Below are 27,676 nucleotides of genomic sequence, written 5' to 3'. Positions count from 1 at the left end.
TTCTCCTTCGTTTTAATAAAGTCGCAAAACAGACACCGCTGAGACCCCTGACGGCAGCACCCTCCACCGCGAGAGACCAGAAGCTACTCGAGCGCCAGCTACTCGGAGGCGTTCGGATCTTTTCGGCTCCTTGTCGGGCTTTCTCGGCAGCTTTCGTAAGCGGTCGTCTGCTGGCCACTGCTTGGGCGACTCCGGCGGTGGAGCAGACGATAATCTGCCGTGCGACATTTCGTGCTTGTCGCTTTGCGAGTAGTTGCTCTTCCACCCTGTTTTCTGCAGGTGCTTCGGGACGGCAGCGTTTAAACAAGTTATGTAGCGTTAAATTGACGGGCCTTCTCGGCAGCTTTCGTAAGCGGTCGTCTGCTCGCCGCGGCTTGGCCGACTCCGGCGGAGGAGCAGACGATAATTTGCCGTGCGTCATTTCGCGCTTTTCGCATTGCGTGTAGTTGCTTTTTGAACCTGTTTTCTGCAGGCGCTTCTGGACGGTACGTTTTTGCACAGGTTATGTACCGTTAAACTGAGGTGCATGTGCTCCGCAGTAGGACACTCGGGTAAGCGAGGCTTCACGCTTCGGCAAAGAAAGACATAGGGCGCAAATGTTTTATAAAACAGTGCAACGCCGGGTCACGGAACTGTCAAGAAAAGGTGACGTTATTCAATGTTCCGCGTGACCCCAAACGGAGGGAAGCATGAGCTGCAGCAGTCCCACGAAATGACCGCCCGTTGACAGAAAAAGATGCCATTTGCAGTCGGCATTTCCCTGAGAGCTCAATTGTGCGAAAAAGGTACTTTTCGGAGCTCGGAGGGGAAGTGCTGCTCGATTTACCGAAGAGGTGCGCGCTTGCAGACGATGCTGTGCCATCGATCTTCCCACCAACTATCGTACCACCTGGAAACAGAAAGCGTCCACTGGCGAAGAAGTCTCTCCGAAAGACAGCCAGAAAGGTAACGGAAGCTGAGAGGGATGACACCACCGGAGAGTATACAACTAGTGGTCAAGAAAACAGCCTGCCAGCCGAGAATGAATCAGCGGCCGAGATATTCGCAGCAAGTGTTCTCGAGGATTCTGCTGTGCCAACACCGTGTTTAGAGCCCTCAGCGGCCCTCTTGCCCAATGCTGCGTGGAATCACCACACGATGCTTCAGGACGACAAGCATAGCTTCTATTTCATGGAAACAGCGCTCTCCGCTTCCGGAATGCCTGTCTCTTACAAAGTTATGGTTGTGCAACAGGTGCAGGGAACGGAGTTTAGCCTTGCAGCGTTCGCACTGAATACCAAAATCTCCACTGCTGTCATTCCAAACTTCTGCGATTTGCGCCAACGGGGCGACTGGAGCATTGTGAGCGCGGCATTAAAAGCACTCAATGACCTCAAAATCTGCCTCGGAGGACCAGCACATGAAAAATACAGGAATGTGCGTCTCGAATGTGGCTACGTTGATCCAACCGCTGTTTGGAGGCACAACCGGTGCCCGATCGTAGCTGACGACGGACGATGCGCCTATTGCGCGCGACTAGAAAACACCTTTCGAACGCACCTGTTGAGAAAGCGCAAGCACCATGAGCTGCCACGTCTGAGAATACCCCTCAGCCCCCGCTCTAAGCCCAAGGTTGACGCTCTCAGAAGGCAACGCATTGCTTGCTACAGGTCAAAACAGCGGCTATTAAAAACCAAAACGAAGCTGGCCGCAGAACTGTCTTCCTGTCGCGACAAACTCCAGACGGTCACAGAGAGCTCGCTGCGGAGTGCAGTCGAGAAGGCTAATCTTCCAGAAGCCCAGCAGATGCTCCTGGAAAAGTGTCTGTCAGCCGCGCGTCATGACTCACCTAAAGGGAGAAAGTACACCGATAACTGTCTCTTGCTGTGCTTGCTCTTCCACATACGAATGCCAACAAGGTACAGGTTTCTGCGTGATAATGATGTACTCCCAATGCCCTCAATCAAGACCATACGCAGATATATTTCTGCTGTTGGAATTAGCTGCGGCTTCGACCAGTCGTTTTTCTCGGCCCTAAAAAGGAAACTGCGAACAAAGCCAGAGTTTTGTAGGCGCGGGATGCTGTTGGTGGACGAGATGCAGGTGCGTCAATGTAAGCGCCTAAATTCAAGGACTCTCAGCTACGCCGGCTTCGTCACGCGCGACCACGGCCAAACAGAAGCACCAAGCTCTGATTTAGCGGATCACGCTCTAGTATTCATGTTTTGTCCGTTCGCCGACAGCTACGCACAGCCGGTGGCCGTGTTTGCTTCCAAGAACGTTACCCGTGGAACTGTTCTTTGTCAGCTTCTTTTGCAAGCAATTGTCCTCCTTCAAGAGGCCGACGCTGCTGTCGATGGTGTGGTATGTGATGGGGCCAGCCCAAATAGGACGATGTGGAAGCTTCTTGGTGTAAGCGGTGACATGCACAACGGCAGGCATTACTTTGAGCACCCCGTGGCCGCAGGGCAAAAGGTGTACATGTTTTCTGACGTTCCTCATCTCTTCAAATGTGTCCGAAACCGGCTTATGAAGCAAAAGTGCCTGAAGATAAACAACAAAATGGTCAGGTGGTCGCATTACGCTTGTGTGATGGTGCAAGACTAAATGAATGCAGGGGCTGCCAAGGTATGCCCTAGAATAACACAGCGACACATTTACCCGTCTAACCTGGAAAAAATGCGCGTTAAGTTCGCTACGCAAGTTTTCAGCAACTCAATGGCTTCTGGCTTGAAGTACTACCAGGAAACAGGTGTACAACATCTGCAGGGCTGCGATGGCACTATTGAGTTTACAAGGAAACTCAATGATTTGTTCGACGTCTTAAACCGACGGCACCCAGCTCAAGGAATAAGACAAGGCAGCAGCGACTTCATGGTCATGCAAGAAGGCCTAGAATGGCTTGACACCTGAGAGCAGCAGCTTGTAGGCGGGCACATAACTGAACAAAAGTTCCTGGCACAAACCACAGCTGACGGACTCAGGGTGACGTTGAAATCGACTATCGACCTTTGTAAATACTTGCTGACTGAACAGAAATTCCAGTACGTTCTTACCAGCAAATTCAACCAGGATCCATTGGAACGGTTCTTCGGGAAAGCCCGCCGGGCTGCGGGTGGCAATGACCACCCAGATATGCCGACATTTTTGCATGTGTACCGAATGCTCAGCATGTACACGCTGCTGAAGCCGCCGAGTTTTGGCAATTGTGAGGTCAAGGACGAGGCACCCATTCTTGATTTCACAGCCCTTCGGGATGCTTTGAGGACGGCAAAAAATGTTTCCCAGACGGATGGCTTCATTAAAACAGATGCTTGGGAGTGCGATGACATCCTACCTGCTGCTGGAACCTTCGCGGACACCACAGACTGCGTGATTTACTACGTGACTGGCTACCTCAGCCGCAGACTGCGCACGATGTTCTCTTGTCCGGTTTGCAGACATTGCTTGAGTGCGCCCGCGAGTGTTGTGCCGCAGGCAGCTCTCGTAAACTCTAAGACAATAGGAGGCTTGACTCACCCAAATTTTGCCCTGTACACTCTCCTCCGTACAGCTGAGGATTACTTTTCCAAGCATGCGGACGACACCGACGTGTTTTGGGGCACCGTAGACCACACCCTTGAGCACGGCATTACGTTCCCCTGCCACGAGCATAAATCTGACGCGGTGGCCAAATACTTGCGGTACTACATAATGATGAGGATGCCACAGTACTGCAAGGAAAAAGAAAGGAACGTGGAGAAGAAGAGCGGAAACAAGAAGAAAGAGTCGCGACTGTGCAAGCAGTAGAACTTGCGCAAGCTTTATGTAGAGCACCGCGGGCAGCTGCTCTGATTTTGCAAGCTTTTCTTCCGTAATGATACAGCCTGTGCAGATACGTTCTAATTAAGGGCAGAAGACCCGACCAACGAATTCATCCTTCGTGAACTGTTTTGAAGTAACCCATGTGCCGTGTCTCCCTGCACCCCCGTGTGTTTTTTTGTTGTTGTTGTTGTTTGTCGAGATCCATCGCGCAGCCTCACTACAAATAAAACAGAAATGCTGCAGAGTTTTCTTTGTCTTCGCTGCACTAAACTGTAGCCACGTAATTGCCTTCGTGCGTACCTATGTACTCGCTGAACATTACGTATGTACGCGCTAGAAAAGTAGTAACCGCACAATTTCGTGCTTTCAGCCTGCCGGCGCTCTTTATTGTGCATTTATCTGCTCTGAGAATTTAGAAGCGAATAACGAGAAGGAAAGAAAGACAGGGATGAACAACGCCCGCCAGCCTGCAACACGAGACAAAGATAACGGTTGAACGCAACAATCAGTGTGCTAAATACGGTCATCCGCTGCGCAGGTTAACAATTAACAATTCATTGCCGTCTGTGAAAAGCCGGTTCTCCTAAGAACGGCAACCTCCTCCTCCTCCTCCTTCATGGTTACTGCCACCGGGTGCTCATGTGTAACACCCGAGGTCCGTATTTTTAAACCACTTAAACAAAAAGCGCAAAAAGAAACCCACGTTTGTTTGCGTGTAGCAGAAAATGTAACGGGCCCGGTTTGTGTCTATGCAAGATTGTCTGCGGTTTTCCTTTTTTTCCTAACGAAGCTTCAGATCCACACCGACGCCAACTAGCCCGAAATCACACTTTGCCCATAAACAACACCCGAATTGACTTATTAGTTCAACTTAATGCGATGCAGGTACGTCGAATTTAGTCGAGTACATTTTTAAATCAAATCTGAAGATGTATATATATATATATATATATTGTGGGAACGGCGCGCAGAAGAGGAGAAAAACGCTGATCGGGGCACGCGCAGCGTGTGCGCGCTGGAGCGTGACGAGGGACTGTGGCAGTGCGTGCCTGGGCTTGGAGAAGATCAGACGTCTCCGGACGGGTTCGGGTCAGAGCTGACTAAAGGTGTGGTTTCTGGGGACTCGGTGTCTTTCTTGGGAGCCGCGGCCGGGCGCTAAGACCCCGGTACCACAATATATATATATATATATATATATATATATATATATATATATATATATATATATATATATATATATATATATATATATATATATATATATATATATATATATATATATATATATAATATAGTCACGTCGTCGAAATCAAGAAGAAAGAAGGCTTTCTTGTTTCTCGAGAATATTCTTTCGTTTGTTCCTGCTTCGACGCGTACGCGTAAACAATATGTTTTATATAAGTTGTAGATAACATGGGCTTTAACTTATTCTTAACTCGGCGGCCTCATTTACATGACCGCTCCCCATCGCTTCCGTTGCGCACTTAACGATTCCTCGTTCATTTCCACCGAGAACGCAGTGAAAAGTACGGTACTAAAACACGAGCATCAACAGGTTCATCAATGTTGGGTGCTCCCGTTGTGATCGCGACTTCTGTCCGTTTTCGCGCTGGAAGCGTGTGCAAAACAACGTTGCGATAAGCGATAATTGTGCGGTGGCCGACGATTCCTCCTAGTTCTAGGAAACAGCAGAAACACCATTGCACAGTAAATCCTACGGTTTCGCGCGCAATATACACCTACAAGCGATCGAAACGAAAACAGGCTCGGTAAGAAAGCAGACGATCCCGAATGGCCACCCCGCAAGCTTGATTCAAAGGTTCGCGTGCTGACGATTTTGCTTTGCCACTGACGGTCATCGGTGATTGTTCGGCGGAGCAATGCAAACAGATGCGAAGCGGCCAATTTGCGGTCCCAATTCCCGGAAGCAGCCAGAATAAAACCGCTTTATACACATGTTGCTGGCTTCAATGCGAATAAATAGTAGGGTGCCTCGATGCGCGCCCGCTCGGGCGCGCATCGAGGCACCCTAATGGATAGTCACCGGTAGTGTCGTCTGGTGGAGCGGCGTGAAGACTAGAAGCTTGTGAAGTTCGGAGTTCTGCCACCAGATGACCTTCCCATCGAAGGTCCACGCGGCGCCCGCGGCGGCACCAACTCTATTTAACAGGTTTTTGGAGCGCTGTCTCCACACCTAAAACTATATCTTACACCGTGGTCCTGGGGATAACTGGGGTAACCGCTGGGCTAGCCCTTTATTAGTTGCAAAAAATTTCGCGCTTGCGGGTCATTTTCTGTTCGGCCAGGCGACAGCAGTAACACCACGCTGACCCTTAATTATTGTAAGTGGGTCACTGCTCACAGATATAATAACAACTCACACAATAAAAAAAATAAATCATGGTATTAAGGCAAATAATCCCCGCCAGAGCGTAAATTACACCACAATAAAAAGTTCTTCTGAAAGTCATCCTTCCATGCCTCATATTTGTTCATGTCATATGTGTCAACAAATTATGTCCGTCTAGCAGCACAATAAGGACCGGATAATAGAGCAGTCATGAACTCCATTATATTACGCAACTTCAGGAAAAATGCTTTTTGGTGGAAAGTTCGAATAGCGAAAATGTCGCTGCAAAATTACTTTATTTACAATCCGCTGCGAATACTGCACCAAAAGAAAAAGCGTAATTTTTTCGTTGTCGAGCGGAAAGGGCAAAATGAGCGCTAACTGCGCCGCGGCGTTTAATAGAGAGTTATCCTCGGTATTCAGAGAGAGAGAGAAGCTCTTTATTAGAAAACAGAGTGTTTAGCCGGCGTACAAAATCGCCTTCATGCTACTCTGTTAGGGGAGGGGGAAAAGGAAGAAAGGCCCAAGAGAGAGGAGGGCAGAAAAGAGATGCAAGCTGAGAGAGGGACCAACGAAATTAAGTAAATGGGCAAGAGCGAAAGTCTCAGAGTGAAGAAATTTAAAGTTTTTGAATTAAGCCAGTGTCGCTGAGGTACGAAAACAGAAATTTTAGGGCTAGGCGTTGCTGAGAAGACGACGGCCAGGGCCCTAAAATGGTTTTTAAGGTCACTGGTCCTTGCGTATAACCTATGCGTGCAATGTTCTGTAGCAAAGTTGATCTAGAGTCCTTGTAGGCAGGACAGTAGAGTAAAAGATGCTCAATAGTGTCTTCCGATGCACAGTTGTTGCACCTGGGGGCGGTAGATAGTCCAATGCGGAAGCGGTAGCTGTTGGTGTAAGCTGCATTAAGTCGGAGCCGATGAAATAATGTTTCTAGATGACGGGGGAGCTGGTGAGGAAGTCTTGTCGACAGCTGAGGGTCAAGGGAGTAGAGAAACTTGTGGTGGTGGGTAGGATCTGACCACATTCTGTTTCTCTCTGAAAGGGCGTAACGTGTGGCCATGGTGGAAGCGTCGTGTTTGGTAAAAAATGTTCTTCGTATATTTCGGCAGGTGTGGCCTGCAGAGGCAGCGTCATCAGCTTTTTTGGTTCCCGTTATCCCACAGTGACCAGGCACCCACTGAAAAGCAATATTGTTCCCAGCGCCTACTGCAAGGTGATGTAGATAGAGAATATCTTGAACGGCAAGTTCATATGTGAAGTGCTTGCCGCTCTTAAGGAGGCACTGAAGGGCAGGTTTAGAGTCAGTGAATATGGTCCATTCGTTGGGCTCTTGACGTAGGATGTAGCGGATTGCCTCTTTGAGGGAGTGTAGTTCAGCTGATGTCGAAGACGTTGGTCTGTCTAAACGGTAGGAAAAGAGTTTACCAGTCGACGGGACGAATGGTCCAGAGGAGGAACTTTGCGGCAGCGAAGACCCATCAGTGAAAAGATGAACCCTGGTGGAATGCAACCTGTGCATGTAGTCCAACGCCAGTTGGAGCAGTTCAGCCTGAGGCGTTATCTTCTTAGATGTCATCCCTGGGATGCCTAAACCTATACGAGTAGACGCTAATGTCCAGGGCGGAAACTGAGATGGCATTGCTCGCGGTGGTTGCGTCGTTTTGGGAAGGCACAAAGCTCTAATAGCATCTCCGAACCCAGAACTCTGGGCCGCAGTGATCCTGCTCAGACAGTGGGGTGCAGGTTGAAGTAGATGCCGGTAGTGGACACGGAGCGACTTCTGTAACATGAGTGCGTCCAGAGGCAAGCAACGAGCTTCAGCGATGGTCCCGGCACCCGAAGAACCTCTGGGTAGTCCAAGACAAATGCGCAGGCTGTCCCGTCGAGCCGCTTCTAGCTTCATTTTGTTAGTAGGCGCTGCATGGTGTAGTAAGGGAAGGCTATAGCGTATGAGGCCATCGACGTAAGCTTTGTGAAGCTGTAGCATCGACCCGCAGTTGCTTGCTGAGCACGGGGTCGCGGGTTCGATTCCCGGCCGTGGCTGCCGCTTTTCTGATGGAGGCGAAAAGCAAAAACGCCCGTGTGTACGAGATTTCGGCGCACGATAAAGATCCCCAGGTGGTCAAAATTAATCCGGAGCCCTCCACTACGGCGCGCCTCATCGCCTGCGTTGCGTCGGCGCGTTAAAACCCCACAATCAATCAATCGACCCGCAGTTGCTGCCCCAGCGGGAACCGGCAAGGTATCTCAGAACCTGAGACGTCGCAGAGATGCGGGCACACAGTCTTTTTATCTCAGGCGACCAGAAGAGATTACGGTCGATGATTACGCCAAGATATTTGTGGGTCCGGGCGTGCGGGAGGGCTCGTCCACTCAGCAGAATTGGGTACTGGTCCATGCGCTTCCTTGTAAACGCCATTGCAACGCTTTTCTCATGCGATAGGTGAAGTCCACGAGCAGCAAGGTAGGTTGAAATGGAGAAGAGGGCCTTCTGGAGACGTTGCTGAGTGGTGCGTCGGGAGCGTGCTGCGTGCCAGATACAAATGTCGTCTGCGTAGATCGTGATGTTAACTCCCCGCGGTAGGCACCGTTTCAGCTCTATGAGAGTCAGATTAAATAGCAGTTGACTTAAAACGGCTCCCTGTGGAACACCTTTTTCGACGGGGAAACGTGATGTGTCACCATCAGAAGTGCGCATGAAAAGCTTACGTCCAGCAAGGTAATCCTCGATCCAGGCGTAGAGTCTTCCTCCAAAGCCACGTACTGCAAGAGCAGTTAGAATGGCTGTGTGTGTGACAGAGTCGTAGGCAGCTTTTATGTCTAAGAAAATTGCGATTGGTATGCAGCTAGAATCCAATTGCTCCTCGACTGACGAGATAAGGGCAATTATATCGTCAATAGACGATCTGTGCCTACGGAATCCATTCATCTCTTGCGGGTAAAGGCGTCGGCTTTCGAGAAACCAGGACATTCTTTTATGTACCATCTTCTCCATCAGTTTCCCAATACAGTTCAACCGAGCTATAGGCCGAAAAGAGGAACCTCGGTATTCAATTACGTGGAATGCATGCAGGCAACGAAGTGTGTGCCGCCATATCTGTGGCCAAGTGTCTGTTGCTAGGTGACGTTGTGCGCATGACCCACAGATCAGGCACCCCTCTTTTCCTCCATGCAACCGTGTGAGCGCGCCCGTGGCCTCCGCGATTTGCTGACGGCGGCGCGCCGGCACTCGTTACGTCGGGCTCCGCGGGATGGCGGCACTTGTCCAGCTAAGCACCACTGTGAAACACACGACCTGAGATGACTGTGTTTCACGTTGCGAACTCTTCGCCGAACACAAAGTATTGCGTCGAGTTCACTGCGAGTGCGATTAATAACATCTCTGTTGGCGCCACAGTTTAGAATCGGATTGGAACGGAGCAGATGACGCACGCCGGTGTCTTTTTTTCTTCGGCGTGCGGCCGCAGTGGCCCAGGCTGCGCCGTATCCGTGGCGCATCGGCCATGTCTGTGGCCGTTTCCAGTGTTGCCAAGCGAAGAAATTGACCACTAAACTTTTCAACGAATACCGTCTATAGCAGATCGGAAAAGCGGTTCCGGTACGGTAACGTCTACCGTCTGGACGCCACCACGCATGCACAGAACCCAACCATATACCGGAGCGACTTGGCCGTACGGTACCGGGACGTACCGTGTCCGTCGTTCGAAAGCGGGCGGCCGCTTTGGAAGAGTTTCGGAGACGCCTATTCGAACGGATTGTAAATATCAGATCGTTTAAGAAAATATGAGGTTGCAACAAGTGAAATCCGCGCGATTCTGACAGCTCAAGCATCAAGCGAAACGGGGTCCCGGCCCAACTGCCGTGGCTTGTGTCGTCGAGCGACGCATGTCCGATAGCTTCTTTTAGGTTAAATAAGGGCAATACAGCTACATAACTAGTATTAACAGCAACATGGGGCCTGTCTTCCAACGGCGAGTGAGGAACAGGCGGTATCAGTGCGAGCTACTCTGAAATATAAACTAGAAACAGCCAGCCGTATGTACTGAGAGCCCAGCTGGACCTGCTGGCGCATTCTATTGGCGGTGAGCGCGACCACGGGCGGCGCTGCGAAGCGCGCCTCCGTGACGTCGGCTTAGGGATGCTCGCATTTGTCGTCTGCTTCCCTCGGGTTCGCTTTCCCTGCTGTTTCTTTGCGCGCGGTTGACTTTTGATGCTTGTCCGCAGCAGATTTTGCGTATGCGCAACTTTTTATCATAATAAGAGACTTAAATAACATACACTAGCTGAAAGCGTGATTTAAAGTATAGTTTTTGACACCGTTCCGGAAGAAACATTGCCGGCGTCGCCCCATTACTGCTAATACGGTCGTGTGCCGAGCGCGCAGAGTCGAAGCTAGGCATGAGCTTCTGTATCGAGAAATCTTTCGAGCAAAGCGTAGATGCAGAGTCTAATAACCGACAACAGCAAAAATACAAGACCGAAACAAATTCCCGGCATTCCGGGCTGTCGGCTTTGGCAGAAGGCATTACGACTCCCAGTAATCATATGTAAGGTAAATAAGTTTTCGCCACCTTTCGAACGCTCGAAAGTATTGCATCACATTTCTTTACGTTGTCATGGTATGAAAAAATGACGACATGCACTATGGGAAGCAAAAACTGTAGGTTGAATTCCAAATAAATAGCTGCGTGTACATGCGCGGTTTGATTATTTTTATACCAGGCTTCTAACCAGTATGGAGGTTTATTGAGCAAAACGAGTCACGGCTACGGTAAAGATACAGTAAGATTTTGCTTGTTCAGACCTGGAGGGATATTTAGGTACATTTACCACAGCCATATCTTGCCGATATTCAGATATGCTTTATAGGAAAACTGCACTAAAGAGGAGGGGGTGCAGGAGGAGGACAAAACTTTATTTAACCGTAAAATCAAGCTGATTAGTGGGCCGGGTCCTCAGTCCAGGACCACAGAGTAAAAGTAATTTTCTTCAATTCATAGAACGCATCTTGAGTAACCAGAATTCGTTCTTTTACGCCTGCAACGATTGGAAAAGAATGACGAGCTGCGTGGAAATAGTCATCGGTTTCGATTCTTATAATATATGCACGTATAGTATTTATTGCGTTCGTTAGCGAGTATATCAAGCCTTCAACACCGTAATCATTACCTAATTGTTCGGGTCAGTTCGTTATGATAACGATGGTTAGGTAAGAAATCCGGAGCACAAAAGTCGCCTTTGGGTCCTCTAGATAACGCTGCCTGAGGTGCGATCGCGGTGGCGTAGCACAAACCGTCTCATTGTATTTGCGTGCGAATAAACAACGCACGCTGCGGATATGCACCTTCTTGTACGCTGCCATAAAGAAAGCCAATTTATGAAGAAGTGAATGTATGCCATGCAGCCTGAAGAAAATATCCACACGATCTTTGCAAGCCTCCCAAACATCCCCAAACCTACTAATAAGACGTTTGTGGTGGTGCAGAAATAATAATGCGTTAGGTCCAGAAGAAAAAAAAACATTCATCTTTTACAATTCAACGAAAACCATAGAAATAGAAGACAGCCGCTTTATTTGCTGCTGTGCGATGCGCATGTAGGGGCCTGCTGCTTGGTACGTAGCTATAGACTGTTCAGTCTTCATATGAGCATCTCAAGAATACTATATGGAAGCCCATGCATTTTTAATACTTATTGAGGAGCTCTGAGCGCTGAACCTCGCGCATATAAGCTAGAAAGGATTACACACGATATTCTAACCGATGCTCTTACGAAAGCTGTTCTCTCCCTCCTAGTTTGTTGCAAACTTGTGGAGGATACAGCTTGCAATTATTTAGAGGTGTTGAAGCTGGCAAGAATAACTGAATTATTAGAAATACGCTTCTTAAGGCGTTAAAGTATCAAAGCGGGCGATCTCTAGCACAGGCACTGCTGCCCCTCACAAGCGGAGCGTAGCAGACGACAGCCGCGAGAGTCCCTAAGCCGACGTCAGAGCCAGGGGGCGCCACTCAAACATCTCATCGCCAATTGAAACGGTGTAGAGGTAAAATGCCCCCTTCACGTTCACGCAGTTCGAATCTCCGTAGGGGCGTTCGATGCTTTTTTTTTCTAATACTGTTGTTAGAGCCTTTGAGAACTGAAAACTAATATTTCAGCACAGGAAACGCCGCAGACTCACGAAAAATTGCCAAACGACGTACAACACAAGTCGCTCCCAGTCACGGTAGCATGGCCGGTAGTTATGCTATAACTCTTAAAACGAGCCTTCCCGGTACGGACCGGTAACGGCTACCGTATACCGTACCGGAACAGTTTTCCCGATCTGCTATTACTCTCTATTTTTCAATTTGCTACCTACAGTTTAAGCAGTTGCGCGCCCCTCAGAACAAGCTTCAAGCGTTCCGCGCGCACTGCAGCAGCGTTTCCTGGCCGCCGACAATGTGGTCGGGCGGGCGGACGTGCGCGCGGCCAGCCGCAGGTTTCAATGGTCGTAGGGAGCCTACATGCGCCGCGCCTTCGACGTTTAGGGTGGCGACAGCAGAGTCCAAGGTTTCCTAACGGTGGTAGTGGCGGCCGCCAAACTTGACGGGCCGCCATATTATTCTCCTAGTGCCCGCCCGACCTAGGGAGCCGGCATGCGCAGCGCCTACGGAGGCGCAGAACAGGCCATCTCTAGCACGACCTGCTTCGAAACGATCGTGCGTGGTTAGTGGTTATCGCCAAGCAGCTTTCCAAAAACTTACTGCTGCTGGGCACAGTTGAGATCGTGGGATCATTCGTTTAATGCGGCATTCATGTCCTTGGTAAAAGCTTGCCCGTGCCTCCTTTGGAGGCACTAGCTGTGCGTAGAAGCGCGCGACTACGCGATTTTTGGTGCCTGGAGCTCGATGTGGCGCATAGCCAGTGTATCTTGTTTTTCACATGCAGGATCGTGCTACGGTGCAATTAGTTTTCGCAGGTCAGTTCGGTGGTAAGCAGGAAATATATCTCAGAATTATCTTGTAATACATAAGTATTCTTCTGCCGCTTGTTGCACCAACGTTTCATTTCCTTGTTGGCCTCAGCTTTTTCAGTCCATCTTGTCGGTGCTGCTCAAAACTTGAATCTTCAAAATGTGCCTAGAAGAAAAAAGTCAATCTTAAAAACAATATTTGAAACCCACATACTGCACTTGAATTACTCGCTCGCGAGGCAGAATGCTTGCTCTCGCGCGTTTTTTTACCTTTTGGAATGAAAATTAATTATGGCCTCTAACTAATGCGGTACGGGAATTTTTATGGGACGGTTTGCCAGGGAAATCTTTGCAGACATTAATGACCCCTCATACGCAGTTTGGCAGTGTTGCAAGAAAGAGTCAATCATATATTCCACCCCCGTGCGGAATATCAGCACAAGCAACGCAGGGGACACTTTTTTGGCCGACCCGATGAATATCCAGCACACGCCAGCTTCAAAGTCGATTGCCGAACGCAGCTGAGCGATGAGAACATACTTTGCGTCGCCCACCGATTGCTTTTGTCGCTTGGTATCAACCAATTTTTGTCGCAGTGACAAGAATCGCGCCTTTTCTGTCGCAAGCGTGAACGGTCCGGGCCTTTCGGGGATGTTTTATAACCAGGCTTAGTTTTGAACATTCACGTTTCATGCATGGGTAATCCGGCATAATCGAGCCACGCAAACAATCCACTGGCGCGCACGCTACATTCGTACGCTAAATTGCCACTCGGCTACGTGCAGCCGTCGGTGAAAGCCATCAAAACAGGCCATGGCCTGCGCTACCGGTGCGAAACGGCGCTACGGCGACGGAGGAGACGTTGAGGACACGACGACGCTCGCTTAAAGCGTTGCAGTTGCAGAGCATCTAAATATTAGAATATAGCTGCAAGTACGCGTGCAAAAAACATGAAGCGAGGTGCAATACTCACAGCGCAAACACGAGAAGCAGCAGTGGGCTCCCAGGGGTCCCTTTTCACTTGAACGAGCCAGCGCTTTCTTCAGTTCGGGCTGGCCGGGAAGCGGAACATCCTTGTGCCTTTTCTGCAATGGTTCGTACATTGCGGAACGCAACAGCCGGGCATTTTTGGTGCTCATACAACTCCCAACACGTTCACCGAGCTGGCATGGTTATGAAAAGCTTCCCGTGGTCAACAAAAGTCACCGCGAGTAACAGGCGGCAAAGACGCAGCCCTACGCACACGGCGGACTGTGAACCGACTGGGGTACAACAAGGCGCCGTATCGGCCCTGTTGCTATGGCAACGTGTGCTGGCAACGCTGCCCGACGGCGGAAGGCAGCCGAGCTGTGTCAAAGAGTGGCACCACCATAAAAGACGAAGGCGCGGCGCATGTAGGCTCCCTAAGTGGTCGTTGACTACAGCGCCGCCGCTATTTTCTGCGCGAAAGGAGCACCTAGCGTCACTAAATAAAAGCTTTTAGAGTATCGGCACTCTTTTCTCTCATTGTTATGGGCCGCCAGGATTTTCATTGGTTGGTCGGCACCACGTGATATTTGTCTACATATGGGCGCAGCCATTTTGTTTTTGGGCGCCTCTCCTCTCTCCCTCTCTCCGCTGCGCGGACGATTGAGCGGCCGGTCGCACTCTGCCCGTCACAACCAGCGGCGGTTTCATTGGGCAAGATGGCAACACAGCAAGCCAGAAACAAAATGGCCCCTAGACGCTTCCGGTTGCACGAAGTGGCGGTACTCTTAAGCGTAGCTTATTTAGTGACGCTAGGAGCACCTCCCCGGGCCGCCGGTGGGCCACTCTAAAACTACTAGTGCACTCTAGTTCGGCGCTCCGACCCGGCCCAAGTATTCTAGTTCACTATACCGGCACTGCTGGCGCCGCCGTGCTGCTAGTGGCCGAAAGATGGAGCCACCTGCGGGGTAGAATCAAAACAGGCCACGGAAGATGTCTCGGTCACCATTCGCTCAAACGGCAATTATCACCAAAATAAGGTTCCACATGCGAAAAAGGGGATGATTGTGCGGTGAAAACTTATGTAAGGGATGCTCATTCGCAGTGGGACAGATAGCGGCGATCAAATATTCGTCACGGTGCTAAGCCTAAAGTTCCCAAAACCCAAGCTGACCAGAGCAACGCAAGCGTTGCGGGGCTGGTGTGGACGCCCCTCTTCTGAAACTCGCCGCGCGCGAGCCCGTTGCGTTTGCGTTCCGCTAACTTCTAACTTCTTAGGAGCCCCCAACGCCGACTTCCCTTATTCTAAAACTGCCTAATCCCTCCCTCTCCGCTTTTACAGCAGCTCCTCCATCAACTTGCTGCTCTGCAGGTAGCAGCCGAGAAGTGCAACGAGCAAATTCTACTCGCTGGCTTCGGCGACAGTTCTTCCAGCCGCCGCCGCACACGAACTCAGTCTACGTTTCGGGCTGCACGTCGTCGCGTGAAAAATAATGCATCTTGGCGTCGTCGTCGATTTGCTCGGACAGGCTTCCACTGAGCAGTACTTCGCATACCGCGAGCTTGCCATAACAGCACTTTGGGGATCTCGGCGAGGAGCACAGGCCGCTCAGATAAGAGACCGCGCAGTTTTCGGCACCAGTGCAAGGGAACACCATGCGCCGACCACGAACTGAAGAGCAAGGACGTCGAACACGCAAAGTGCGCAAATTATACAAGCATTGCTCAAAGATGTACACCCATGCTTCTTGCCGAAACGTAGAACACCGACAACAGCAGTGCAGGCTATCATTTCCGGTTCCGGAAACGACTATATGACGTCACCCTGCACGGGCTAGACACGCCGGACAAGGTGTCGTCACGCCGATAGCGATTTCGCGATTGCTGCCGATTTGTGGTAGCTCGCGGCCGGGATAATTAAAATGGATTTTCGATGTGATTCCGGCCTCGGATCACTCCAAAAATTTCTGTGAGGCATCTGTACAAACTACTGATGCCAATTATATCATTTTTAGGCGCCAAAGGTTGGTGTCAGTACTTCTGTGACTGATGGGCGAGACAAAGGAATAAAACCTAAGTGGAGAGATAGGAAAAGCGAATGGTAGGGGAGAAAGGGGGAAGCTACACGGCCATATTAAGGGGAGGAGCCATATGGCCCCCTTGAGTTAACCGGTCTTTGTCGGAAACGCACTCTCCCAGGAGAACCCCCCGGGAAAGAAAAGCGTGTAACGGACGTGTAAACTAATTAACCGAAGCTTTAGTGCCAACGAAATACAGGGTTATCAAAGTTAAGTCGACATGTTTTTTTTTTAAAATAGGGGCGTAGCTTTATGTGAAGGCCACCGCTACAGCGAGGTTATGCGCCAAAGGGGACACAGAATGAGGTGGTAACTATTGATGTCGGTTGCTTAATTAACTAAAAATGCAGAATTAGCTTTTTAGCGGCTGCAGTAAGCAGGCATGCTTTTATTGAAATGTTAGACGCAAGCTTGTTTCTATGCAGTTTCCTTTGGCAGAACTCTTCTAGCGCATCCGTGCTCCGAGATATCGAGCTGCGAAATTTAATTGCCGTTCGCATGATTACGCATGAAAGAGAGTGACTATCGGCACAAAGCTCCTCCTTTTTGCTGAGCGTTTCGATAGCGGTTACACCTACTGCGGATTGCGATAACTCCGGCCAAGACTGATAGGGTGCCAGTTATCACTTTTGCCTATGCCTCCACCTCGTTGTCAAACTAAACACCGTACGCAGCAGGCACGTCACAAAAGGGAGGAGCTTTGCGCCTGTCTTCACTGTCTAGCATCCGCAATCATGCGAACGGCAATTAAACTTCGCAGTTCGATATCTCGGAGTGCGAATGCGCTAGAAGAATTCTGCGAAAGCAAACTACATAGAAACAAGATTGCGTCTTACTCTTCAATACAAACATACCTCCTGCTCACTGCAGCGGCTAAGGAGTTAATTATTTGATTTTAGTTAATTAAGCTACAGACATCAATAGTTACAACCACATTGTGTGTCCCCCTTGGCGCATAACCTTACTGTAGCGGTGGTCTTCACGTACATCTACGCGTCTAATTAAAAACAACAACACGTTTACTTAATTTTGATCACCGTGTATAAAACGCGGAGTTCCTGAGTACGCCGGCGCAAAGCCAAACGCAAAGCCATGCCAAAGCCAAACCGGCGCAAAGCCATGCACATGCGCGAAAATTCAACGTTCGAGAGGAGTCATAGATAAGGGAGAAGGAGAAAAACAGTCTCGCAGCAAAAAGCGCCCGCACAGAGCTGCTTTGAGAACAACAACTGAAGCGACAACGTGAGGTAGGTTCTTCGGCGGTACGGGCGGAGCAACGTCTACGGGGCAATGGCAAACGCCGGGCGCACGTTACTTTCAGTGGGAAGGCCTCACGCCATATGTATGTATGTATTTATTGTTCATAGGAAAAGGAAGATCCACCAACAGGCGTAAATTGTCTCGCCTAGGGGGCGGACACCGGAACGCCTGCTGGTGTAGGGGGGAGGGGGGATAGGGAAAAAAGAATACATAGGAATAGGAGGATAGGGGAGAATGTTGACATTACAATGTATATGACACACACAAGGGTAAATATAAAACACAAACGAAAAAGGAAAGGAATAAGAAAAAAAAGGAGTTACACATTGAGAAAATTAACATTACAGAGAGCCACTACACATATAGACAGCACATGAATCTACAAAGGACAATGTTTAGCACACATGTAAAACGGGACGCACACACACGCACACACAAGTACAGAAGCTGCTTCAGCAGCAGCACTCCACCACAATCTGGGCAGTTAGGCAGAGTTTTAGTTGAGTGCACTGTGCAGCCCCGAGGCCCGCAGGTATGTACCCAGGGCCTCGAGCACTTTACCTCGCTCCGTAGCACTGCCCGGGGGCCAAAGCAGCTCCTCAAGTGGCCGCACTCCGTGAAGCCCGACCAGCATCTCTGCCCGCCCTGCCGCAAACTTGGGGCACTCGTATAGTACGTGCGGCAGGGACTGCACGGGCGCTCGGCAGTGAGTGCAGGTGGGGCTGGTCGCCCGCCCCAGACGGTGCTTCCGCACCGCCATCCACACGTTCCCCACGCAGAGGCGCAGGATGGCCGAGCGCAATTGTCGAGGCAGGCGTGAGGCCCGCACAGGCGGCAGGCCCCCTCCGACACGCAGCCGCGGATCCGGATGCCTGGTCCGGATGTGTCGCTGCGCTGGATGACTAGGCGGGCGTCGTCAGCTGCCGCCTGAGCCACCATGTCCGACGGAGGCAGCGCGTGTGCCCCGGCGGCCAGCTCGTCCGCCCGCTAGTCGCCAACCAGACCAATGTGGGCGAGGACCCACTGCAGACACAGTTGAGTGCCCTGGTCCGTCAGCTGTGCCGCCTTCTCCCGGATGCCCCGCACCAACAAGCAGTGCGAGACTCCGTCCTGAAGACGCACCAGGGCCACTCGGGAGTCGCACAGCAGGGCGCAGCCCTCGGGCAAGGGCTCCATCTCCAGCAGCAGGTCCAGGCCCAGTCCGACCTCCACCAGCTCAGCCGTGGCCGAAGAAGAGGCATAGGACAGCCGCGCCTGTAGGGTGGCCTCTCCCAGCACGGCGGCCGCTGCGGCCGACCCCTGCTCCTGCCGCACCGAGCCATCCGTGTAAACTAGGGCGTGTCCGTCTAGGTCGCCCCAGACGACACGCCGTGCAGCTGCAGTTGCCCGCAGTGGGGCGTCCGCCACTTGCTGCGCAGCCCCGGAATGTCCAGCCGCATGTCAGCTGGCAGAACAGGAGCGGGGCGACCAGGCCCCACGTCCACGGCGGCCACCACCTCCTCGTAGAGCATCAGCATGCGCCCCATGCGCGAGTGGTGGTGGCTCCTTAGCCGCCGCAGCAGCGGACCGCCCCCCTCGGCGCGTCGCAGCCGGTCATTCTGGCCAAGTGCCCGCAGGTCAGCTGTCATCTCTAGGGTCCACGCACCCGCCTTAGCGAGCGTCTTCTCGCATGGCGAGCTCTGGGGCAGGCCGAGGCAAGCGCCAGCTGCCGCCAGGTGGGTTTCCGCAGGATCACCAGTGGGAGCACGTACATAAAGAAGCCCACCGCCGAGGCACTGTACAGCGGCAGGCTCATCAGCTGCGAGCAGCCACTGTCCCGGGCCACCATCTTGTGCACTGCCGTGGTGGCCAGCTGCGCCCTGGCTTGGAGCTCCTTGGCCGCCTCCCAGCAGTTCAGTCGGTGGTCCCGGGGGAGCCCCAGGTACCGCACTATGGTCCTCCACGGGTGGTCCTCTGGTCCTCCACACTCTGGTCCTCGCCATCCATGGTCAGGCGCCGGGTCCATCCACGTGTGGCGGCGTCCGGATGCACCAGCATGGCGTCTGTCTTTGTCGCCGACAGCTGTGGGCCGACGCCCGCCAGCTTGGCACGGACTGCATCCATGGCCGCCTGCAGTTGCCGTACAATAGCTCGGTTAAAGCAAAGTTAACTTAAGTATCACTTAAGTATCACAAACGTAACTTAAGTATCACTTTTCCTTTTGACACATAGCGCCTAAACCCTTTACAAGAACCAACCTTATGCTCAAAACGTTCCTTGTGAACTTGTTGTTCTGTACCGCAATCAAGATTGTTGAGAAGGTGCGAGCTGGGATGCTATACCAGACGGTCACATTCCTCTTTCTCGCCACCGGATACAGCATTTGAAATTCCGCGCTTTTCTTGAGAAGACACACCTTCTGCTTTTTTAGCAGGAGCACTCATCACCGACGAACTGATACCTCAGACAGAAGTGGACACGCGCCACTACACGTAGACAGGACAGCCTGGCACCTAAAAACGTAAGTGTGGAACCGAACCACACTCGCAATTGGAAACGCACGGTAGGTTGCAGTGCGGGCGAAATAAAAAAATTCACCATCTTCCCGTAGGGGAATCCTGAGTTGTATGCGAAGCAGCCTATTAGTTCCTATTAGTTTTCAGTTAGCTCACGGCGTTGCGGGAGGACAATGAGGGGAGAGAACGCGCGCGCGCGTCATTTATACCCCGGAGCTACAGTGGCGCCCCAGCGGAGTATGCAGCGGCTACCGTCACGTCTCTAACCCTAAGCTGCTTCTCATTATCGCACGCGGAGCCGCAGGTATTGCCATTCGTTGCGAAATCCCGAAGAGGAGAGGAGCTTCGGAGAGGAAAGGAGGAATGCCGGACGGAGAGGAGTGTCGGAGAGGAGGAATGCCTCGCATACTATTCAGGGTTCCCCTATTGGAAGATGATGACTGTGGTTGAACGCGAAGCTATCTCGAGATGGATTCTTTGGTTGGCCAATCCCTAGGGGCATCCTGCCACAATCATCATCAACCGTGCCTGGCCAGGCATGCACAGTGGGGGTGTGGTACTCAGGGCTCCCGTACGGCAAGATGACGACGGTGGTTGAACGCGAAGCTATCTCGTGATGGATTCTTTTGTTGGCCAATCTCTAGGGGCATCCTGCCTCAATCATCATCAGCGGTGCCTGGCCAGGCATGCGCAGTGGGTGTGCAGGCGGCGGACAACAAAGACAAGCGAGGAAGGGACACAGCCCCGAGCATGAGATGCTCCGCATCTAGAAGTGAAAGGTTGTTATTCTTACAAGCTGGTGTGGTGTCACGCTACACAAGCAAAACAAGAAGTGATTGCTACGTTAGCCACGGGATGGTGCTAGCCCCTCCATTCATCAGCATCGTCATAATGGCGAATTTTGTGTTTAGGCAATTCCGGACGTTTTCTTGCTGCTGGCTCCTTATGGAGTGCTAGTATTCGCCAAAGTAGTTCATTTCCTCCGGTAGACTTTTGAGTACAAGTGCAAAAAACAATGACTGGTGAGCTCACGACTTCGTTACATCAAGGTTAAACGCCGCGAAATTTTGTGACATAGAGGACGCAAACACATTTGGCTTCAATAGAGTTGGCAATGGGCAATTTAAAAGAATGCATGGTTAAGTCGAGGAATTCGTTACATAGAGGTTCGGTACATCTAGGTTTTGCTGTACTGTAAATAGCTCGTTCATAATTCTTAACCATGGCTTGCCTCATCATCTTCCGCCACGTAACAAATATTTCGCTAAACCGTGGGTACATCCTATCAGGCAATACCAAAAGAAGATGCCGTTTCCCCAGCCCTATGTTTCAGCCTGGATCCGAGAACCTTGTACGCTTTTTCGCTGCCTTGATGACATCGCTGCTCTGGGACCTGGCATCATCAATTAGATCATCGTTATCTGTGGTGGCAGGCATTCGTTTATTCACGGCTTGTGGTCATCGCTTTCTCCACCTCATCGGTCTCGCCACTCGGTTCGGACCTCGACCGAGGCGGTCGCTTCCAGCCGGTGCACTATGTTACGAAAAAAAAAGACGACGACGTTGCCTACGGCGACAAAGGATTGGACAACATACGGCTTGGCTGGGCGCTGTAATGGCCGCTATGTAGTCCAGTACAGATGAAGCGCGATACAGAAAATATGAAGCAGGACACAAACAGGGTGATTCCTTTCCATACAAATAAAATTGACGCGTGACTTAATTACGGCAAAGATGTTGTAAAATCGGGCTTTGCAAATATACAAAGAGCGCGCCATTATTGGACCTCTACGAATAGCACGTTTCCATTTTGCGTGTTCGGATTAATCATTTTTCGTGTTCGCCTTTCATTTCTCATATCCCTCCTGCCGCCTCATAACGGTATTTCCTATGAGCAGCTGCTCACGAGCAACGACACCGCGAGCGGGACCATGAACGAGTTCATCTACGTCGCGCCTATGTCTAAAGCTCAGGCACAACAACAGGCTTTAATGCACCAATAAGGGCTGCACACGGGTTAACTGGGGCCGCGCAGCTTCGTTGGTGAACCATCTGTACGGGGTGCGTGGTTGTAATTATTTATTTCAAAACAATGCAGAAAACCGTTTCTAACAAAGCGTAATGGCTCCGACTGCGACGCCGAATCGCAAGATTAGCACGGGAGCCTTTGTGTCCTGCACGTCGCGAAGGTAGCACTTACATCTCCGCATTTGAAAAGTGGAACACCAAGGTACGAATTTCTGGCAAAAGCAGAGACACTAGCTGCACACACTGCACATACTCGTTGGAGCACACCATCGCATTCCAAACGTGAAGCGAACTTGTCACCAACACACTTCTTCGGTCCACTGTCATTGCTGCATCAGCTTTGTTCGGGCAGTCAGCAATATCGCTTCATTTCGGCACGCCGCGAGACAGGAACAAAAATTACGCACGCCGCGAGGCAGGAACAGCACGCCGCGAGACAGGAACAAAAAAAAAGACAGGAACAAAAATTACGCCCATCTTCCCGCGAGGGAACGCTGATGTGATGCGATGCATCGGGGGGTACAATTGGTCGTAACGTTGCCTTCAGCATTTGCGCTGACGTTGGTATTGGATTGTGTCAGCCCACTCGCTGAAGGGACCGTCGTTTCCATCACGTCTTTTAAGCGCGATGCACTTTATAAGCGACCCTGAATCCGCCGTCCGCATTGCTCCTCCTCTCCCCTAGCAACGGCGCGAGGAGCGGAGAGGAGCGTCTGTAGCAACGGCGCAGCGACGTCACACCCCACGTGACCCGCGCGCGCTCCGCATCCCGCGCCGTGGCTGCGCGCGCCCGCGCCGGCTCCCGCACCGCTCCTCGCGCCGTGACGTCACACTCCCACGTGACCGCGCGCTGGCGCCTTTGCGTCTGCTCCCCCTCTCCTCGCGCCGTGACGTCACATGCTCTGCAGCTGGCGCGCCTCTCCCCCCGTTCGTTAGGTTTGCACTCACCCTCGGCGCGCGCCTCTCCCCTCGCCTGACAGCTCCCCCTCGCCGGTACTGCGCCTCTCAAGGCGATGGCAGAATTACTACGCCGTGTACTCTCGGCGCAAGAAATGCATTCGCACTTCCTCACGATTCCCTTCGGGGAGGTGGGGGCAATTTTTTTTCGGAAGAATCAAGTCAAGCGCGGAGTCGTAAAGCAAAGTCACGAGGAGTCGAACGAGAGCGAGCGCTGACTGAACCGCCGCAGCGCGCTACCCGCTTTATATTCACAGTGCCTGAAGGAGAGAAGACAGCGGAGGAGAGTCGCGCATGCGCGCACTTGCGCGCCGAAGCAGACGCGAGCGTAGGGAAGCGCGCGCGCAGCTGCTGTTGTGTATGATAATGAGACGGAGCGAGAGTGTTGTGCTAGCTGTCGGAGAGAAGAACAGAGGAGAGTTGCACATGCGCAGGTGGTGTGCGGACGCCGACGACGCAGGAGGGACATACCCCAGAGCAAGAGATGCGTCGCATCTAAAAACACTTGTTAGGAAGATGCAAATTGCTGCTCATAGAAGAACGTAAGCGTATACAAACTGAGCGCTACTTCCCGCCTTTATATTGCCGCGAACCATGCATTGCGTTTATTTGTGTTTTGCTTTTACCGCCCGGCTGCGCCGGTCTGTGTTATCTCTGTGCCAAGGGAAGCGCGTGTTCTATTCTTTCTTTCTGTGCCGCATGTGTTATCTGTTCTGATAGGGAGAGCATTCCGATCTAAAGTGAACAGCCCAGAATAATCTTCTTGGATCTACAATGTTCTAGATGTGAATCGACGGTTCGAGAACCACGCGCGCCGAAAGATAAAAATCAGGCTAGCAGGAACGATGCTGTTCCTACTGAACGTCAGGAGCAACGCAAATTACATCGCTGACGATGCAAAAGCAAAGACTGGCTGCAACGGCTTACTTGAACGAATGCTTTGCTCTGTGGACAGCCAATGCACTCGCCATTTGTACAAGTGTGGCACGCACACACACAGCTGGCTGGCGCCGCATCTTTTCAAAGTGCTAAGAGTTGTGCCGCACCTCCACCAGATGGCGCCACGGGTCCCGCGACCGAGAGAAGACGCAGTGAAACATCCCCCTCGCGAGGGGCACGATCAAATGCAGAGCATGGGGGCGCACGACGTTAAGTAGTTTGCGTTACGTTAATGTTGTTGCACTTGTGGCAACTGCTGACGAGAGAGCGCTCGTCAGCAGTAATTTGAAAGATTCAACGATATAAGGCGCGTTCGTAGCGTCCCATTCTGTGTCGGCTTTGTAGCGCAGTGGGTAGAGCACCATGTACATTGCGCTCCGCCCGCATGGTCCAGGGATCGAAACCGGGCGCCGGATAGTATTTTTTTTATATAGTAGGGACAACGACAGTGCGGACTACGGACGTCAACGCGGGTGACATCGTGCGTTACTGAAATGCTCTGCATTTAAAAGCCTGCAGAGCAGACGCCGGGGTATTCGACTCGACGTAGCTCTCATGCGTACGTCATTTTGTTGACAGCTGCTTCGCCGCCTTTGTATTCTTTGAGTTTTTAGGTGAGCACAAGTTCGCTCCAATAAACGTGTTTTCCTCGAAGACAACTGCATCGTCTGTGGCTTCGTGACATCTGGTGGTGGTGCGGGGTACATGAACCCTAAGCCATCATCAAGCCGCCAAGCCAGTCCAACAAGAGCCAGCCTCCGCCTCGAAGGTTTACCACCCAAGCTCGGTCAACTACCGGAGAAAGTGCAGAAGGAAGACGTTGCTACCAACACCATGCTCAACCAAGCCATTCCTACCGTCGTTCTGCAGCAACCTCGGGAGCCCCCATCATTCCGAGGATCTCCTGGGGGAGACCCCGAAGAGTGGGTGGAGAAGCTGGAGCGCGTCCGAAAGTTCAACCGATGGAATGACGAAGAAACCTTTAGGCAAGTATTTTTCTACCTCGGTGACTCGGCTTGAGTCTGGTTTGAAAATCACGAGAGCTCGCTAACGTCATGCGGAATCTTCAAAACAGAATTTTTGAAAACGTTCAACACTGTGGTGCGTAAAGAACGAGCTGAGCTATTCTTACAGACGTGAATCCAACACCCCTACGAAGGTGTTGTACTGTTCGTTGAGGAGATGAAGATGCTGTTCCGACGAGCTGACCCAGAAATGGCAGAAGAGAACAAGCTGAGGTTTCTCATGCAGGGCGTAAAGCAGGAGCTCTTCGCTGGACTAATTCGCAACACCCCAAGGACCGTCACTGAGTTCGTGACGAGGCGTCCATGATGGAGAGGTCCCTGGGCAAGCGTTCGAGGCAGTATAATGGACCACACAACGCGTGTTTGGAAAACGCCGTCAATGCCCCTGGATTCGCGACAGAAGACTTACGGGAAACAATCCGCGCTGCAGTTCGCGAAGAACTGAGGAAACTTTTCCCAACAACGCCGCAACTCCAAGTCACTTCCCTGACAGACGTTATACGAGAAGACGTTCAACACGCACAATAGACTTCTACGCCATCGGAAGCACCCCGTGAGCCACAAGCTATGGCTTACGCCGAAGCTGTTCGTCGACCCCGCCCTGCTCCCACTCCTCGTCAATAGGCCCCGCCGTACCGCCGCCCACTGTCACTCGCCCGACCCCCTGTGGTCAAAAACCAGACGCCGAGAAAGACGGACGTATGGCGAACTCCCGATAATCGTCCTCTGTGCTACCACTGCGGGGAGTCCGACCACATCTACCGTCGCTGCCCCTACAAGAGACTTGGTTTGCGAGGGTTCTCCGTCAACGCACCCGGCCCCCGACCTGGCCAGCGCCCATCGGGGATCGAAGAATACTTGTCCAACACCAGCCGTGGACCAGCCCGTTTCAACCGATCGCCGTCGCCGTTGCCAATCGCTGAACCGCCGTAGCAATGCCGTAGCAATGCTCTACCGGCGAAAAACTGGAAACCCTCTAACGACGCAAGGACGCGCCGAAGACAGCGATTCACGACATGCCCTCATCCCGACGACCCGACCTAACCCTGACGAGACTCCCGAACACTACGACAGCTACACGGCGCGACGCGTACGCGACATGACTGAGGCTGCCGCTGAGAAGACGACAACAACGACGCACAGTGCCCGACCGTCAACACGCACAAGCCGAGATGCGACGCCCCGACGCACCCGGAACTCGAGGAAGGCGGCGATCAACGTTCAGTTGTCCATCGACGGCTTTGACGTAGTCGCCCTCATCGACACGGGAGCCGACTAATCGGTAATGAGCGGGTCATTCGCGTCTAAGCTGAAGAAAGTTACGACAAGATGAGACGGTCCGCATATACGCACAGCAGGACGCCACCTCGTGACGCCAAGTGGAACGTGCACATCGCGCGTCACCATAGATGGCACGACGTACCCAGCGGCGTTCTTCATTGTGCCTAACTGTCCCGCGACATAGTTCTCGGAACGAACTTTTTGACGGACAACGGCGCAATAATCGATCTTCAGACGAAGTCGATAACTTTTTCCTCCAGTCACTCCATGACGCCGGAATCGAACCCCACACACCGTGCAGCTGTAAGGATCGCCGATGATCACGTCACCCTGCCACCCCGCACAAGCTTGATGGTCACCGTCTTCTTTGAAGGTGCTGCTCCCGACGTTGACGCTATCATGGAGAGTGACCAAAGGTTGCTTCTCGACCGCGGTGTGTCTGTCGCAAGAGGCATTGCGCGGTTTATGCAGCGCAAATCCAACGTTTTGGTCACCAATTTCACCGAGGAGTACCAGCATTTAAACAAGGGCGCTTCAATTGCGTTCCTCGAAGAAACGCAAAAAGCAAGTGACGTGATCGCAGTCGCCGACTTTGAACGCGCACCCGACGATACGTTCAAGCTTCCGCATCCCTTCGACGTGAATCCGGCGCTACCGCAAGAAGAAAGGAACAAGTTATTGGCTTTGCTGCGTCGCTACAGCGAGTGTTTTTCGTCGAACTCAAAGTTACGTCAGACACCTCTGACGAAGCACCGGATAATAACCCAGGATGGAGCCCGACCTTCCCGACAGTCACCGTACCGCGCCTATTCACACAAGCGCGAAGCCACCCGGACGCAAGTCGACGACATGCTCAACGACGACATTATACAGCCATCGAAAAGTCCCTGGGCTGCGCCGGTCGTACTCGTGAAGAAAAAAGACGGCACACTGAGGTTCTGCTTTGACTACCGGCGATTGAACAAGATCACCAAAAAGGACGTGTACGCCCTGCCACGAATAGACGACGCCCCGACCACCTCTGCCATGCGAAGTAGTTCTCATCGATGGATGTGAAGACAGGCTACTGGCAAATTGAAGTGGACGATAGAGATCGAGATAAGACTACATTCATAACCCTTGACGGCCTATACGAGTTCAAGGTGGTGCCGTTTGGGCATATGCAGGGCACCCGCAACGTTCCAAAGAGTCATGGACTCTGTGCTAGCTGGCCTGAAGTGGCACACCTGCCTCGTATACCTCGACGACGTTGTGCTCCCGGACTTTCGACGAACACCTTGCAAGGTTGCACTCTGTACTCGAGGCCACCCGTACGTCGGGGTTGACGCTGAAGCCTGAAAAGTGCCGTTTCGCATACGAGGAACTCCAGTTCTTGGGCCACGTCGTCAACGCTGCGGGAGTCCTACCTGACCCGGCAAAAACTTCAGCTATCGCGAACTTCCCTAGGCCGAAAGACAAGTAGGGCGTGCGAAGATTTCTCGGGCTGTGCGCATACTACCGGGGCTTCGTCGCACACTTCGCACGCACTTCAGAGCCACTCACACGCTTGACGAAAGATA

This window comes from Haemaphysalis longicornis, unplaced genomic scaffold, assembly GCF_048455015.1.
Source record: "Haemaphysalis longicornis isolate Haplotype H1 unplaced genomic scaffold, Haemaphysalis longicornis Haplotype H1 scaffold_31, whole genome shotgun sequence".
In the NCBI taxonomy this organism is placed as follows: domain Eukaryota; kingdom Metazoa; phylum Arthropoda; class Arachnida; order Ixodida; family Ixodidae; genus Haemaphysalis; species Haemaphysalis longicornis.
This window is presented reverse-complemented; position numbering follows the sequence as displayed.